The following is an 18,256-nucleotide window of genomic DNA, read 5'->3' as shown; positions in this document are numbered from 1 at the left end:
ACTATCAATAATGGAATAGTTATTATAGTAATTAAAACTTATGAAATTTCATATGAATCTATGCTTACTTCTCTTTATGTCTGTTTTACTTTCATTTTTGGTGCCACACGAATCTTTCAACAGCTTCATGACTTTTTATACAGGGCTTACATTCCAATGCTAGAAGCCATGAAAAAGCCCTACCAAACGAGCACTAAGACAACCTCAATTTCAATCCATGTTTTTTCAGATTTTTTTTTCCAAACATGGCTTCAAGGCTTTCCTTGTTTTTCAACTCATGTAATATTTAAAGTTTCCACATGAAAGCCCTCCCAAATGGACACCAATTAAGTTAACTTACCTATATATCTTAAATGAAATAAACTTAATAAAATTAATATAACTATATAGATAAAGAAAATTTTCATTAATGGAGTTAGTAAAAAATATAAATTAATAAAATATTAATTTAAAATTATTTGAAATAAATTATAAATAGTAAACATTAATAAAATTTAATTTTATAAAAATAAAAAATTATAAATTTAAAATCAATATAAGTTGCATTTAAAATAAAAAATCAAAAAGATTAATGAAAACAATATGAATTTATTTAACAATAATAAAAATAAACAAAATTGGTTTTATTTATAAAATTAACTATCATTTTGGTACCTTGTTTCAGTAATTCATAATAAGGGTAAGGACGATGTCACCCAAAGAATTAGAACAAGTTGGAAATAATGGAGGTAGGGGTGTTCATTCAGTCGGTTCGGTTTGGTTCGAAAATATAACCTAACTGACATTTCAGTTAGGTCATTTTAATGAATCAAACCAAACTAAAGTGAATTTAAATTATTTTAGTTTGGTTTTAATTCGGTTAGATAAGATATAAATGTATTTTATATTTATCTTAATAACTATTATTAAAATATATCAACATTTATAATTAAAATGCATATTGTATATTATAATTAGTATAAATAGTGTTAATATATATTAACGTTAATATTAATATGAATATTTATAATGGAAATATGTATTTATTTTGGTTAATTCTGTTTTCGATTCAATTCAGTTGATTTCTTTTCTCAAACCATAATATAAAATTGAAATAACCAAACCAAATTAGCTTATTCAATTCGTTTTTCAGTTTGGCAACAAAATTTAAACAACCCTAAATCGAGGGGTGCATTTGGACTATTGTGTGAAGGTGAATATCACTTTGATTAAAAGGAAAATTCTATAAAAAGTTGTAAGATAAGCTATGTTATATGGAGTAGAGTGTTGGGTGGTCAAGAAACAACATGCATAGAAGACCATTTTTGCCTATTGGTCATGGGTCATTGGTTTGTATGTGTGTGTGTGTGTGTGTGTGTGTGTGTGTGCTTAGGCTTTCTGACCAATGCAATGGTTTTTTGACCTTCTCCGAGTTTTACTCAAACTGGACCCAGAATCTTGACCGGGTGACAATTTGAGTAGTTTAATCAATTGGGTCAATGGTGGGTTAAAAGCATTGAAAAAAAAAAGTGATTTGTTACAAGTGGAAGGGACTAAAAGAGCTAGAGGTAGACTTAAAAGGACATGGATAGAAGTAGTAAGAAATGATTTAAACACTAATAATATAACAATCGATAGGGCTTTAAACAGAACGAATTGGAAAAAATAGGATTCATGTAGCCAACCCCTTATGGTTGAGATAAGGCATGGATGGCGATGACAATGATGAACAAAATTAACAATCACTAAAATATTATTAGTTATACAATTATTTTTTAATTTAAACTCTATAAAAAATTAATATAATTTAATAAATGTTAATAAAATTTAACATGGAAGTGCAACTTAAATTGTAGTTAGACTAGCCAGACATAAACTAGAAAATAATGTATGAGTTGGAATTGGATTGGATCAGCTTAATTGGAAATGTCATTATGTTCATCAACTTCAATTTTTTAGGAAAAAAACCCGATTAGTACCCTATACTTTGGGTCTAGTGCCACTTTGGTCTCCAAACTTTAAAATGTGACAATTCAATACCCAAACTTTCAAAACATGTCAACTTAGTGCTTGTCGTTAATTAGCCGTTAAGTAGCATGTGAAAAGACACAAATACCCTTTAGATGTCATCTGATTTTCTTTATCAACCACCCAAATGCCCAATCTCTCAAAAAAAAATTATCTTTAGCTAGATCCCTAAAAAGTTGGGGACATGTTGGTGCCTTACCAAAGTAAGGTTGGGTCAAAATTACTTGAATGATAGCATTCCCAATGGCTTCCTTTACTTACATGAGAATGTAGATTGTGAGAGTACTTCTAGACGGTGGCCACAACTTTATTTGTATGAGAAGGATAACTTGTTCTCTCAGTTCCTTATTTACGGGATATTCCCTAAAAGCCAAAGAGTGACCTCTGATCATGGCATGACACAAATTTAAGCCAAGTGAACTGAATGGAGTCCACAAATCGGGTCACCTATCAAGGCACCAACAGCTAGGGCTTGAACAAGTAAACATAACTGGGATAACCTAATTATCCAGATTACACGACTCATGGTTCAACCCACCTAAAGAAATAACACAATGAAGATTGAAGAATGGTTTGATAGGTTAGGTGATCGAACCCATACGTATTTATAGTGATCAATTAAGCATAGTTTGATTACAACAAAAACACTTAGGTGTTAAACTTGGGTTACAACACTGATAACTATAAGTTAGGAGATAAGGTAAAGTAGAGATAAGAGAGAGTGAAGTGAGATCCATATCTGTTAAGGACTTTATTTGAAACATACTCTAATATGCCCCTTAAGTGAAATGTCCAGGAGGGACATGAATGCTGGACTGGAGATAAACAAAATGAGTACCACTAACCAATTTGGTCAGAAGATCCACGACCTCTAATCACCGAAGGATATGAATTGAACTAAGAGAGAACGTTTGAACATAAGATCCCTCAAGAAATGGAAGTCGATCTCCATGTGTCCCGTACGAACATAGAAGAAAGGATTGGCTACAAGATAGATAGCACTAATATTATCACACCAAATAATTGGTTCTTAGAGCTCCAAGCAACCAAGTTTCATCCTAAATAGATGACATAACCACAAGTAGAATGTCGATCATTGGGGAAACCAGCCTAATTAGCATAAAAAAAGCCTAAAGAGTGAGAGTAGCTAAAGTCGAGTAGAAATGGACTCCATGATCAATTGTGTGCTTAAGGTACAGTAAGATCTATTTCAAAACAGCATAGTATTCCATCATCAGAAAGTGAAGAAACTAACAAACTTTGTTGGCAGAGAATGAGATATCTGGCCATGTAATAGTAAAATACTGGATCACACCAACGATACTCTAATACTTTGAGGTATCCAAGAGAGAGTCACCACTAAACTTGGAAAGTTTAGAATTCATAGCCATAGGGGAAGTGAGAGGTTTGGCCTCAGCCATGTTAGCATGCTTCAGGAGATCCAAGATGTACCACCGTTGAGTTAGAGTAATGCTAATGAGGTTGAGCCATTATCTCCATGCCAGGGAAATAGTGTGTTGTACCAAGATCTTTTAAGGAGAAGGTCCAGCCCAAAGAATAAACAAGAGCATCAAGTGTAGACTATGAGGAGCTAGTAAGGAATATGTCATCAACATAGATGAGCATGTACATGGTGACCGAGCCCTTTTTATAGATAAACAAGGAGGGATTGGATGTTGGCATGTGAAACCCCAATAGGAGGAGATGAGAGCTGACATGAGAATACCATGCTCGAGGAGCCTGACAGAGGCTGTACAATGCTTTATAGAGTTTACAAACATGGTGAGGGTTAGTGGAGTCCTCAAAACCTATTGTTGATGAAAATAAATGTCCCCAAAGACATAACCATTGAGAAAAGCATTATCAAATCTTGTACAAGCTGAGTGCCACATAGAGGAGGAGAGGGAACATCACCAAAAATAGCACTATTTGTATATGAAGACGGAGTAGCCAAACAAGAAGTCAAGGAAGAAGATAGGGCCGGTTTAGCACATTGTGGAGAAGGCATGGTTGGCATCGAACAAGGAGCTAGAGAAGTCTAGCATTATAGAAATAGTAACCCCTATGTGATTATCTAAAGATAGAGAAGAAGTTGCAAGAATACCCATAAAGTAACTCTCATCAAAGATGGCATGTCAACCAATATAAAGCCGACCAAAGAAAGGGTGAAAACATTTATATTCTTTGTGGAAGTTGCTATAGCTGGCGAAGATGCAATGAAGCAACCGGAAGGAGAACTAATTGCAATTATGCAGCCAAAGTAGGGGATAGAAGGCACAACCAAAAGTGCGAAGCATTGTATAATTAGGTGCGGTGTCGAATAGTGTTTCAAAGGGAGACTGATTGTATAACACCTTGGTAGGAACCTAATTAATCAAAGAAATAGATTTAGAGGTTGCATCGTCCTAGTAAGCGAAGGGGAGAGTTTAGGACACCAGTAGAAACAGGGTAGGGTTGATGATGTGGCGATGTTTTCCTTCAGTGGCACCATTTTATTCATGAGTGTGTGGGAAGGTAAGGCTATGAGTGATAATGTGTTTAGCCAGAAACTATGGCACCCATTTGTATTCTCCTCCCCAGTCAAACTATAAACACTTAACCTTTTTCTCAAACAATGCTTTTATATGCCTCTTAAATTTAAGAAAAATATCAAATACATCATACTTATTTTGCATCCAGAATAACTAGGAAAACTTACTATAACCATCAAGAAAAATTACATAATATATGTAACCATTATTGGACGCAATAGGGGTTGGACCCCAAACATTTGAGAAAATTAAATCTAGAGGAGCACTAGGCAAACTACCAAAAGAGGATAAATGAAACCTATGACTCTTCCCTAATTGACAACATTCACACACAGATAGAACATCCTTGGGATAAGAAGGGAGCCTAAACTTAGAGATCACTTGCCATACCACTTGAAGAGTTGGATGTCCTACTTGTTGATGCCAACCATGAATGAAAGTATGTTCATCTACAAAAGCATATGAAGAATCATTCTTGATGCCAAGACAAACCAGGAAATAATAAAGCACATATCTACTAGCTAGGTCCTTACAGTATTTGTCTCCCCTTTTAATCCTTCAAAACAAAATAGTCATGATGGAATTAAAAGAATAGATCATTATCACGAGCAAATTTGCTAACAAATAATAAATTCTTGGATATGTGAAACACATGCATCAAACCATTCAACTTAAAAATTTGAGAATCATGAGATACCAAAGAATAACCAGTATGAGAGATCTGCAAACCTGCCCTATCACCAACCTTAACTAAATCAACCCATCATAATTAGAACTATTTTGCGAATTATCAACATCTGGTGTCATATAATGTTTGGATCCAGAATTAGGATACCATGTGTGATCAAAATTGGAGGAGACTCCTCCATGAAAATCTGTTGGTTTGGATTCCTCTATTTGCAAATTATTAAAATTAAGATTATATTATCACCTACATTTTAGTGCACCATGGTCAAAATTGTTGCACACCTGATAGATGATGGTAGAACAGCCACGATCCCAGCCTCCATTAGATCAACCATCAAACCCACCATGACAACAATTGTTATGACAAGAGCCATTCTAGGGATGCCATTGAGAGGACTGAGTTTTGACTTTGAAAGAACTGAGGTTGGTCGATGGCCAATTATCCATGGGCTGAGGATGATGTAGATCTAACCATGCTTCATGGCTAAGAAGGATATTCAAGATATCATCAATGTTGAGCTGGTCTATATCAGATCGGTTGATGATAGTAGTGACCATCGATTCATACTTTAGACCTAGACCAGCTAAGACAAATAATATGAGATCCATAGAACTAATGGGATCGACAACAATAGATAAGTTATCAGAGAGAGACTTAGCTTTATTAATATATTCAGTGATAGAGAGAATTGCTTTTTTTAAACTTTGTAACTTTCTACACATCATAAGAACTTGGGACTGAGAATGAGCAAAAAAAGATTATGCAAGAATAGCCCATACCTCATGAGATGATTGAAGGCCAACCACTTGAGAAAATATCCTTTCGATAAGAGTAGAAATAATCCGGTTAAGGGTCAATTGGTCCTGCTGAAACCATTTAATATAAATAGGGTTTGGCACCTTGCTACTGGGATCACTGAGATCCATGACTTCCTTTGGAGGAGCCTTGGTACCATCGACAATTCCCATGACATTGTGAGTGTAAAAGACTAAGAGTAGTTGCACCTTCTAGAGTAAGTAACTATCTCCACTCAGTTTGATGCAGAGATAGTGAGAGGAGGTAGAGATTGAAGAGGAAATCACATCACTGATCAAGGACATTTTGGACTAAGAACTCTAAGAGTTTCGGACTGAAGTGGACACAAAATCACCCATTGGAGGCCAAGGTATTAGACTCTGATACCAAGTTAAATAAATAACTCATTGAAGATTGAAGAATGGTTCAATAGGTTAGGTGATCAAACCCTTATGTATTTATAGTGTTCAATTGAGCATAGTTTGATTACAACACAAGCACTTAGGTTGTGTTTGCTTTGAAGGAAAATGTAGGGAAATGAAGGGAAAGGTAGGGAAACCTTTACAAATCTTGTATAGGGTTCCCTACCTTTCCCTTCCTTTCCTTACCTTTTCCTTCAAACCAAACATAGCCTTAGGTGTTACAATAATGATAACTGTAAGTTAGGAGATAAAGTACAATATAGATTAGAGAGAGTGAAATGAGATCCATATCTATTACGGACTCTATTTAAAACATGTTTTAACAAACCCAAATTAACAGTGATCCAAACAAGTTGATGAATATAACAAATAGTTTCAACATCAAGCGTATACAAGAAAAGACATGCGGAAAATCATCTTCCAAGTTCATTTGCACAAAAGAAAGTGTCTAATCGTCTCTTAGAAAAATTAAACCTAATTTAATCATCTTCCCGTGTTCATTAGCCTTGAACTTGGTGTTTCAAGTAGCTATCCATGGATACCTATGATCCATGTGACCCTCTAAGTTGAAATCCAATTTTGAGTTTGAAATCACTCGAGCAAAAATAAAACTACCTTTCAACAAACCTGCTACATGTTCAAGTTGTGTGAACTTAAGGAAAGACTTGCCAACATACATTTATTAGTTACATAAATATTGTTTGAGGCTCAACTCTAATGATAGGCCTCAAAATTCTTTTTGTGTTAGATGATGATCCCACCCATAGACACTCCATTTTTGCAATTTTCAATCTTTTTGCATCACTTTGAGATTCAAGAATGCTTCAATTAACCTCTCAGCCAACCTAGGGGTATTTTTGGAATTTTATAAAAGTTGGGGCCTCAAGAATCAAAGACCATAGGTATGTGGATCCCAAAAAATCAGACTCAACAACACCAAGATCACCCAAATCCCACACCATTTACCCATTTCTCTTTAGACCCAAAATCGGAACTGATTTCAATCGTTCGATTGGAATCATGTTGACACTAAAACACATTACACACCAAATCATAAATCCAAAACCATAGGTACATATATCCCAAAAATCCAAATCCAATGACACCAAGATCACCCAAATCCAACACCGTTTACCCCTTCATCTTAACACTTGAAGTTGGAATCAATTTCGATCATCCGATCAAGATCATTTTGATCCTGAAACTCATTTCACATAAAACCAGAAATCCTAAACTATAGATGCATAAAGTCCAAAAATCCAAATCAAAGGACATTAAGATCACCCAAATCCAACACTATTTACCCCTTCATCATAAGACCCGAAGCCAAAACCGACTTCAATTGTCTAGTCGGAGTCATTTTGATCCTAAACCGCATTTCACATCAAATCATTAATCTGATACCATAAGTACGTAGAGCCCAAAAATCCAAATCCAACGACACCAACATCACCCAAATCTAACACCATTTACCCTTTAAACCCAAAGTTCGAACCAATTTCGAACGTCTAAGCGAAGCCATTTTGACCCTAAACCTCATTTCACACCAAATTACATATCCAAACCCACAAGTACGAAAAGCCCAAAAAGACAAATCCAACTACACCAAGATCACCCAAATTCGACATCGTTTACCCCTTCATCTTTAGACCCCAATCCAGAACTATTTTTGATCATCCAATGAGAGTCATTTTGACCACGAACCTCATTTCACATCAAATCAGAAGTTTGAGACCATAGGTACGTAGAGCTAAAAAGTCCAAATCCAAGGACATTAAGATCACCCTAATTCGACATCGTTTACCCCTTCAGACCTAAAGTTAGAACCAATTTCAATCTTTTGATTAAAGTCATTTTGACCCTGAACCACATTTCACATCAAATCAGAAATCTGAGATCATAGGTACATAAAGACCAAAAATCCAAATCCAATGACACCAAGATCACTTAAGTCCAACACTACCCCTTCAACTTAACACCCATAGTTGAAATTGATTGGGAAATTAAATAATTAAAATTTCTAAAAGAACAAGAAAGCAATAGCAATACCAAACAAGAGAAATCAGTCTTACCGAATTTTGATTCAAGGGTTCGGAGGTCATCGATCATAGGTAAACTTCGACAGTCTTGCAATTCAAGCATTTAACCTTAGATTTGTTAGGATAGCCATAATAAACCTTGTGTTTTCCTAAATTAGTTGATGATGAGTTAATTAATAACAATATTTATTAACTTTTGGTAATTTACTAATTGTACTAAAAAAATATTTAATTTTTAATAATTTACTAACCATATTTATTAACTTTTGGTAATAATACTATTTGATACCCACTGAATATGGGTTGGATTAAATGTTAACCATATTTAACTATTTATTAATTAATATGAATATTTAAAATGAGTGAGAATGGATATCGATTAGGGGGTAGATTTTAGGAATTGATTGGGGAATGGGGTAACATGATACGTTCCTAATGACTTAGAGGAGATACCTTAGTAGAGAGATTCTAGGAATATTTTTAGGTAGTTGGGTTGGGAAAGGTGACATGGCTTAATGGGACTGGTGGGACGGGGAGAGGAGAGAAAGTCAAGGAGAATGAGGGTGAGGGTAATGGAGGAAGGAGAGGCATGGTGTGTGGCATACATACTATAATACCACCATCACAAAAGAAAAAAAAAACATATAATGCTATGAAGAATTGTGGTGTAGGCTAAAGATAACCATGACAAGAGATATTTGATTTTAAATCATGGATACAATAACCTATGAAGGCATCCTTATTACTACAACAATCATATATTTGAAGCATTCAAAATTTGCTTGGACATGCTTAAATAACAAGTGCATGAATTTTGTATCATATTTCAATGAAATTAAAAGGAATGGAAGATGATTTTTCTTGTTATACTTGTTACAAATTCAAAAAAGAAAAGGGAAACCCATGTAAAATTGGGTTAAGTTTGTGCCATTGGGGGGCTCCACCCTAACACCCCAAAAGGAGGTCAATGATAGGCTTTAGGTTAGGCCCTATACATCCACCATGAACCCTGATGAAAATTCCCCAAGTTCTTCCTCACAAACATTGGGCTGGATCAAGGGACAAATCGCATAAAAGACTTCAAGGTACCACTCAACAATTATATAGATGAAGTAGTTAGGTTTGCGCTTGTGTTGTTGATACTAAAATTAGCACAAATTTGGGGGGCATTTGTAGACATTGAAATTTTCATGGGCTTCTAAATGGGCCCTATCCCATAAACTTAAATGCACTCGTGGGCCTTAGTATGGGTCCTTCTATTTGGACCATACCCCATGCTCTCAAATATGTGCGTGGGCTTTAACATTGTAAATGCATTAGCATAAAGGAATGGTTTATGTTGGATCCACTATGAAGTCAAGTTCAAATTCAACTGTCAATTACAAATCCTATTGGTTTATAGAAATAATTCAACTAGGACCGATCTCAAGTCCTAAAGATGAAAATCTAATCAATAATTAAAGAGAGAATAATTGATTAAAAATCATTTTCTCTATAAATGGTAAATTATCAACCCTTTTCTTTATGAAAGGTAACTAGTGCCAATCAAATCTCTAGTCAATTAAAGCATATCTTTCCAAAAATGAAAACTATTCAATGATTGAAGAGGAAATAATGGCTGATAAATTATTCTCTCAAAGAATGGCAATAATTACAACCTTTCACTCTATAAAAAGGGTAAGAAGAGCAAATAAAATCCTTAATCAATGGAATTAAGAGATGAGATCAAGAAATCTATAAATAGGGGTTTCCATGAAGAGAGAGGGGGCTTTTGGTAAAGGAAAAAAACTAAGGGAAAGTAAAAAAGGCTCTTGGGAAGAAGGAAACACATACACCATCTTCTTAAGAGCAAAGCTACAACACACTTGAAGTCTTGCAGAATCCTTCTTTTGATCAAGCTGTCTAAGCTCAACTGATGGAAACAATCTCCATTATAGTTCGAAGCATGGGAGCGCAATATCCAATCCTCGGCTTCAACTCAAATTCAAATCCTCAAGTTACGAGAATCACTATCAAGAGAGAATCAGAGGTTCTATCTCTTTTGTAAGAGACATCTAAGTATAAAGAGTTTGAATTTATACATGAAATTTGTATTGACAATATCCACCATCCAAGGAAAATGGATGAAGATCCATAGTAGGAACTATGAAAATAAAGTTGAGAATAACTAGTAGGTCTTGGGTTTTTTATGGTTTTTATGAGTTTTAACTGGTTAAGAATATTGTTATTGTTAAATTGCGAAATGGCCAAAATCCCATCACTCCTTCAACTTCTCAGCTCCATGACCGGTTTAGTAGAACAAAAAACGTTAAAGCTCCAACATTATGCAAGTTGTAGACCCACTTAAGAAATGTTGAAAGTGGTTTTCCCCCTCTCATTCCATTAAGCTTTGCCATGGTGCAATTTGCAAACCTATGTCAAAGACTATTGTGGCTCTCTCTCTCTCTCTCTCTCTCTCTCTCTCTCTCTCTCTCTCTCTCTCTCTCTCTGTTGTCTTTCTCCAACAACCTTTCATATCTGATTTGGGTCATGGAGCACCATTTTAATATCAAGGTAGAAGGTAAAAGATGATGAACAATTGTCTTTTTGAAGGACAATTTTGACACTTCAAAAGTTTTAAACTACACATGTCATCACGTAATACAGATAACCGATAAACTACTAATGGTAGTTACTAAATTGGAACATTTTGAAAGTTTGGGTATGGGAATGGAATGTTTTAAAGTTCAGGGACCAAAGTGACACTAGGCCCAAATTATGGGTCCCAACTAATAAAAAAGTCACCCTTTCACTCTCCCCAATTCTCAATTCATTCCAGTAGTCTTCGGTGTTGGAGAGAATGACTTGGACATAGGAAACCCCCTTGTTGCAACATTCGACCTCCAATTATAAACAATTCATGTGAGCCCCTTTCTAGTAGGAAATCTCCTCTCATTTTCCCATTCATGTCTATATGTCCCAAGGGCATGACTTACCATTACAGAGACCAAAGGGCTAGGTGCACTAGAGAGACCAAAGGGCATGACCAACCATTCATATAAGCCATCCTTGGTTGAATGTTGCCTTTTGGTGTGCCGGAAGACAACCATTTAACCTCCCTCTAAAATTCTTCTAACTATGAGTTGTCATAGTGTTGATCCTTGCTCTAATACCAAATTGATGTTGGATCTTTATGATTCAGCATGATACTTCAACCCACTTAGGTCTAGATGTATAACACAACAAAAACTAAAAGAGAAAGAAGAGAGATGGATATAAGATGGAAACCCTAGGCTACCACACCTGAAACATTCCCCCCCCCCCCCCAAGATAGCTTGAATAACAAGCCACTTAGAAAAAGAAGCTAGACTAGACTAAACCTGCCCCAAACAATTACACACATAAATTCAATCTCAACAAAGGGAAATTACTAGACTAAGGCATGTTCCCAAACATACCCCCCTAAATATGCAAAATTACAAAAATATCTTTACTATCTAGAAATGTAAGAAATCCAAATAAGTCCTATCCAGCAACAAACTCATCCATAGAAAGATCATTAAGGTGGATTGAAGACTCTAGAGCGTTCCCAAGTTGATCCACTATTAACCCAGCTTTCATGTGGACCCCATGTATTCATAGTGATGCTAAATGAGCATAGGAGCAACTTTGGTTCCCTTTTGATATGCCTTAAGTTGATCCCCTTCATCCTACTGGTGATTATAGAGGATTTTAGTAGAAGCCTTGTAGTGATACTAATTGCTGATATAGAGAAGGTTTTGAAGGAGTTAGACACTTTTTACCAGGTTGGGTGCAGCATGGAGTTAAAACAAAATATAGTATTTTCGATCCACTTGGTGAACTAGTCAATTGTGAAGATGATGTATTTTCTGTTCCTAGTGGCTTGAGAAAAGGGGTCGAGGAGATCCATTCCCCACTTGGCGAAAAAACATGGATTGTTGAGAGCCAAGAAGGTTGTGGCTGGCCGATGGGAGAGGTTGAAATGTCTTTAACATCGGCCACACTTCTACACTAACTCGGCTGCATCCTTCTATATGGTTAGCCAAAAGTACCATTGCCTTAGTGCTTTTTGTGCCAAGGCTCTACCTCTGAGGTGGTTGCCACATATGCCTTCGTGGATCTTTTGAAGAACGTATCACCCTTATCCTGATGGAGGCATCAAAGGTAAGGTAAGGTAAAGGACCTTCTATAGAGTTTTCCTTTAAGTAGAGTGTAGTGGGCTGCCTGCCGTTGGACTCGCCTCACTTCATTCCTATCAGAAGGGAGTTGCTCATCCTATAGATAGGTGAGGATGGGGTCCATAGAACAGGACCCAGCTTGCATTGGGAGAACTTGTACTTCTTCAATGTTGGGTCATGCTAGCTTCTCGACGCAGACAGTGTGGCCGGGGGCTAGACCCAAGGTACTTGCCAACTTAGATAGGACATCAACCCTCATGTTCTCGGCCTGTGGAACCTGCTTCAAGGCGAGTTGCTGAAAGTAGTGGGCTAGATCTTGTACTTTGGTGAAATACTTATCCATGTTTGGTTCTCTGGCATTGCATTCCCCATTTACTTGATTCACCACCAATTGAGAGTCGTTGAAGATTTCAATGTTCTGGGCTCCGAGATCTTTGGCAAGTTGTTGTCCGACGAGCAGGGCCTCATACTCGACTTTGTTGTTAGAGGTTGAGAAGCCGAATCTCAGTGCATATTCCACCTCGTTGCCATCTGGGGTGAGGAGTACGAGGCTTTCTACACTTTCTTTAGCATTGGAGGATCCATCTACAATTAATCTCCAAGTCAACCAAGGATCCTCATCTTCAACAAGAGCTTGATCGAGGGCTTTGTTGAAGGTGCACTCCACCAAGAAATCCGCCAAGCCTTGCACTTTGATAGCAGGCCTTGGTTGGTACTGTAGGTCAAACTCGATAATTCAATGATCCATTTGGTAAGCTGATTGGAGGTCTCGGGTTTTGAGAGTACCGACTTGAGGGGTTGGTTGGTTAACATTGTGATGTTGTGGGCTTGGAACGGGTTGTATGGTCAACACTCTCCAAACTCGAGACCACCAATGCGAAGGCCAGCTTCTCCACTTCGGGGTACTAGGTCTCGATGTCACAAAGGACTTTGTTGACATAGTAGATTGGTCATTGCATACCTTCGTCCTCTTTCACCAGGACAGAATTAACAGCCTCGTCCCCAACCAAGAGGTATAGGAATAGTTTTTCTCCTGGAAGGGGCCGCATCAACAATGGGGGCAAAAGATCCACCAATAGGAGCCTGGGCTTCGTCCTTGTCCTCTCTGACACAGAACAGGTTGACTCGATTCTTGGAGTTTTTCAATGCTGGTATGTCCTGGTTCCTTTGGACTCAATGATCATTGGGGAGATCATGGAGATCCAATACTGGTGAGGGAGAGGCGTGGCATTGGCCTCTAGCCCCCGGAGGAGGAATGTAGTGTCCAGAGCGCTCGCCTTCATGACGATGATTCTCTACATGATGGTAACATCCATGGTCCTGGTGGTTGTCACGAGACCCAGTTGGTTCTTCTCCCCTTTGACTAGGGAGACAAGAAGTCTTTGACAGCTTGCTTGCACATTGGCTACTATTGTTGGACACCGAGGGGTCGGCTTTCCTAGGACTAAGGGGGCACTGGACCAATGGAGCTTGAGTAGAGTGTCCATTGTACTACCCCTGGCTCTCAACTGAGCGGCTACCTTGTGGGTGACCTCCTGTTGGGCGCCCCACCTCATCCAGTCTGTGTTATGTTGTCTAGCCTATCAAGGACCATCTTGAATTGGTCCATGGTGACCAAGTTTTGAGAATTTGGATTGTTATCTTGTTTATTAGCCATTGTTGGTAGCTTACTTGTTTTCTGAATTAATTGTTGACTTAAGGGAAGTCTTAGCAACTTTCCCACAGACGATGCTAATTGTTGCTACCAAGGATGGGTCAAGGGCAACAAGGTAAGTATGCTTCCTGAGCTGAGGGCTGACGTGTCCAAGGGCTGATATGTCCGACCTAAGGATGAGAGAACAAGTCAGGGGCCATGGGTGTTATCCTAGGGGCAGAGCCTCCGACGGTCAAGTTAATCAAGTATGCAAAGGGGGTCAAATGAGGCCTGAGAAGAGAGCTTAGACGAGGCCACTCAAGAGCAAGAGAGTTGGAGAACATGAATGAGCCAAGTGATCTTACCAGAGAGGAACGCCTAGGGGTGATCATTTCAGCCCAGCCCGCACAAGCCTAGCCTGAAAATTTCAGGCTTGGGCCTGGGTTTTGTGTTCAGACCCAGCCCGAGCCCACATCAGGCCCACAAATTTTAGGGCTGGGCTAGAATTGTAATAATAGGCCCACACAAATTTTAGGGTTGGGCTAGTATAAGTGAAATTAGTTATTTACAATATTATTTTGTTATTTAAATAATATTAATATTTAAATTTTAAAATATTAATTATTTATCAAAATTAATAATTCATAAAACTATAATTTATACTGTCATTACATAATTTCATTATTAATTTATAAAATATTAAATTATTATTAATTTGAATATTATGTTATACTTATTTTTCTAATTTTAAGAAATTATTTAAATTTATTACATGATTTTGTTATTCTAACTATATAAAATCTAATTATGTTAAATATTTTGTTATTTAAAATGTTTTGTTATTTAAATATTTAAATAATATATAAAATATATAAAATTTTTGGCTATTTCAATTTTATTTACTTTAAAGTTATAACATAATATTAAATGTTTTGTTATATAATTATGCAGCTATTTTTAATATTCGGTTATTTAAGATATTTAGTTATTGAAAAACATTTAAATTGAATAATTTAGAAAATCATAATTTGTATTGTTATTACATAATTTTGTGATGAATTTTGTGAAAATATAAATTTATTAGTAAATATGAACATTATTAAATAAATTGTAATGATTTTTTTGTATTTTTAATAAATATTTTAAAGTTATTGTATGATTTTATTAAAATATTTAAATCATTCTTAAATTTTTCTATTCAAAATTTCTTTAGATGGATATATAGATAAAAAGTGGGGTAGAGGATAAATAGGAATTTGAGATAATTTAGGAGATAAATAGGAATTAGAGATAATTTAGGAGAAAGTGAGGGAGGTAGTTTAAGAAAAAATTTAGGAGAGGATATTATTTAGGGTATGAGAACATGTGTTTGTGCCTATTGGTTGTTTCAAAAATAACATGGAATAAAAAATAAAAAATTTAAAAAAGGAGAAAATTTCTAGATTATTGTGTTTTAATATATATACTAGTGATGGCTTGTGCAATGCATGGGAAAATATGAAAGATTGAATCATTTTATTTACTATTAATTAATTATTTTGTTGTTAATTAACTAAAAAATTCAAATTTATTATAAATATTTAAATTTTTAAAAATTGTATTTTTCATTTTATGTTGATTTATAGAAAATAATTATTATTCTCATTATTTTTTAGTAAAATTTTGATTAACTTTAAATAAATAAAAATAACTATAAAAGCTAACATTTTTATTAATTTCACTAATAATTAACAATTATATAGGAGTGGCAACGGGGCAGGTTCGAGGCAGGCACCTTATCCTTGTCTCTGCCCCGTAGTCAAGGCACTACTCTATCACATCCTCGCCCCATCCCCAATGTTAAGCAAGTTTAGGGCAAGACACCCACTTCCAATTAGGGATAGGGAATCTTCGAATTTCCTTGCCTCGGCCTCAATGTCAAGCGAGTTCAAGAGAAGGCACCCACTCATCACCAAGGATGGGGAATCCTTGAATTTTCCCTGCCCCATTTCTAGTGTCGAGCAGGTTCAAGGCAAGGTACCCACTCCCCATCAACACAATATTCAATTTGTTGACAAAAATAACAAAAGGATATATTGAATATGGACCACATGGTAAATTTCTAAAAGTACACTAAATTATTGTATTTAATTTTCAAAAATGCAATTTCATGAAAATTTGGAAATTTTATTACATCTATGTAATTTTGAAAATTTATTCAAATTTATTTTTAAATTATTAAATAATTTATTTTTTTAAATGGTGTACTTTAAGAATTACACCGATTTATCTTTTTCTAATATAAACTAATCAGTAGTCTTTTTTTTAATTAAGTGAGTTAGATAAAATGGTAAAATAATTAATTTTTTTAATGGAACTACTTTAATTTTTAGTTTTAATATAATATTTAGTTAATGGAAAAATTACAAAAAATAATTTCATGTAATTATAATACTTAATAATTTTATGCTATTTTCAACTAAGAATTCATTAATTTATAATTGAATAAATTTCAAATTTTGTTGAAAATTACTGAAATATTAACAAACAATAACTAATTAGTGAACAATAATCGGGAAATCAAATTTAAAAAAGTTGATAACCATGAAGTAAAACCAGAAAACATGCGATAACCCAAACCGAATACCCAATACAAACCAACCCGAAACCCATATTAGGTCTCCTTCTTGACCCGATCTAAGTTAAAGCCTTTCGCTCAACAGAGCGACAGCAGTAACATAGCAGGGCTCTCGGGTGGATCATATGGGTTGGTTTTCTCCCAAAAATCAATATTTTTCCAGCTTCTTGCAGTCGTTCGCTCCAGTTATTTGATGGCACATCCAATTAACCATAACATTAGTGACCGTTTGATTCAAAATGTTGAATCTACATTCTATTATACGTGCTAATTAAACTCCAGTTCTCGGCACTCTATTTCACCACAAAGCTGGATCATTCAGCCTTGACTGAATCTATATATCAAATCAGATTCATTTCTGTTGTAGTGACTACTCGATGGTCATATAATTTACTTTGTGTGTCCGTGAAGTTTATGTTTCTCAACCACTTTTGCAGGCTGTCGTTGAAAACTCAGCTAGGGTTTCCAGCCAGCCAGGTTGCTATCCACCAGCCAATAGTACCTGTCCCAAATATCCAATGATAACCTGACTTGGTAACCCATCTTGGGTCTCCTTCTTGACCCTATATACATTAAGTTGTTCGCTCGACAGAGCAGTGATAGTGACGTACAGTAGGGCCTCTCAGGTGGCTCGGATGGGTCGGTTTTCTTCTCAAAATCAATATTTTCCAACTCTGTCGTTAGAAAAGTATTAAAAATAATAACACTTGAATTAATCTGGTTCACTGCCACAGCTGGTGAGACGCGTTGAGCAGTGGGTAGCATTTCATCTCTCTCCAAAAGCTTGAAAAAAAAGCATAAAAACTCTATGAACCACTCACTGATGCATTATTTAAACCATGCTCGACCAATCAATGTGTTGAGAGATTTATGAGAACGAACAAAGAAATTCTTTAAGCAACTAAGCAAGTTTCCTGGATTAGTTTGAAGAAAAGGTAAAAAACGATAAAGAGATTTGCCCTATTTTCCTACTCTCTGGGCCAGGCATGCTGAGATATATATCGTTATGAGAGAGGGAGAAAGTTTTCTGAATTATTTATGTTTTCATACTACTTTTAGTATTTTTTTACAATATAAAATAATAATGATTAATTTTAACTAAATAAATAGTCTAATATTTAATAAATAATAATAGATTTTTTGGTATTTAAAAATATGCGCCACACTAATAACTCTCTCCTCAAAGTCCGTGGTTGCAAGAATTGAATCTGCCATCTATGCTTGGACGCACCAGCAAACCTACCAATCGAGCCATGCACCCCTTAGTTGGCTAATAAATAACAATAGTTTAATCTCCAATAGTTATTGAAAATTTATAACCAAAATATATAATTATTGAAAAATAT

The sequence above is a fragment of the Nelumbo lutea genome, chromosome 4, assembly GCF_056320005.1.
Source record: "Nelumbo lutea isolate HS-2025 chromosome 4, American lotus-T2T, whole genome shotgun sequence".
Classification (NCBI taxonomy): Eukaryota; Viridiplantae; Streptophyta; class Magnoliopsida; order Proteales; family Nelumbonaceae; genus Nelumbo; species Nelumbo lutea.
This window is presented reverse-complemented; position numbering follows the sequence as displayed.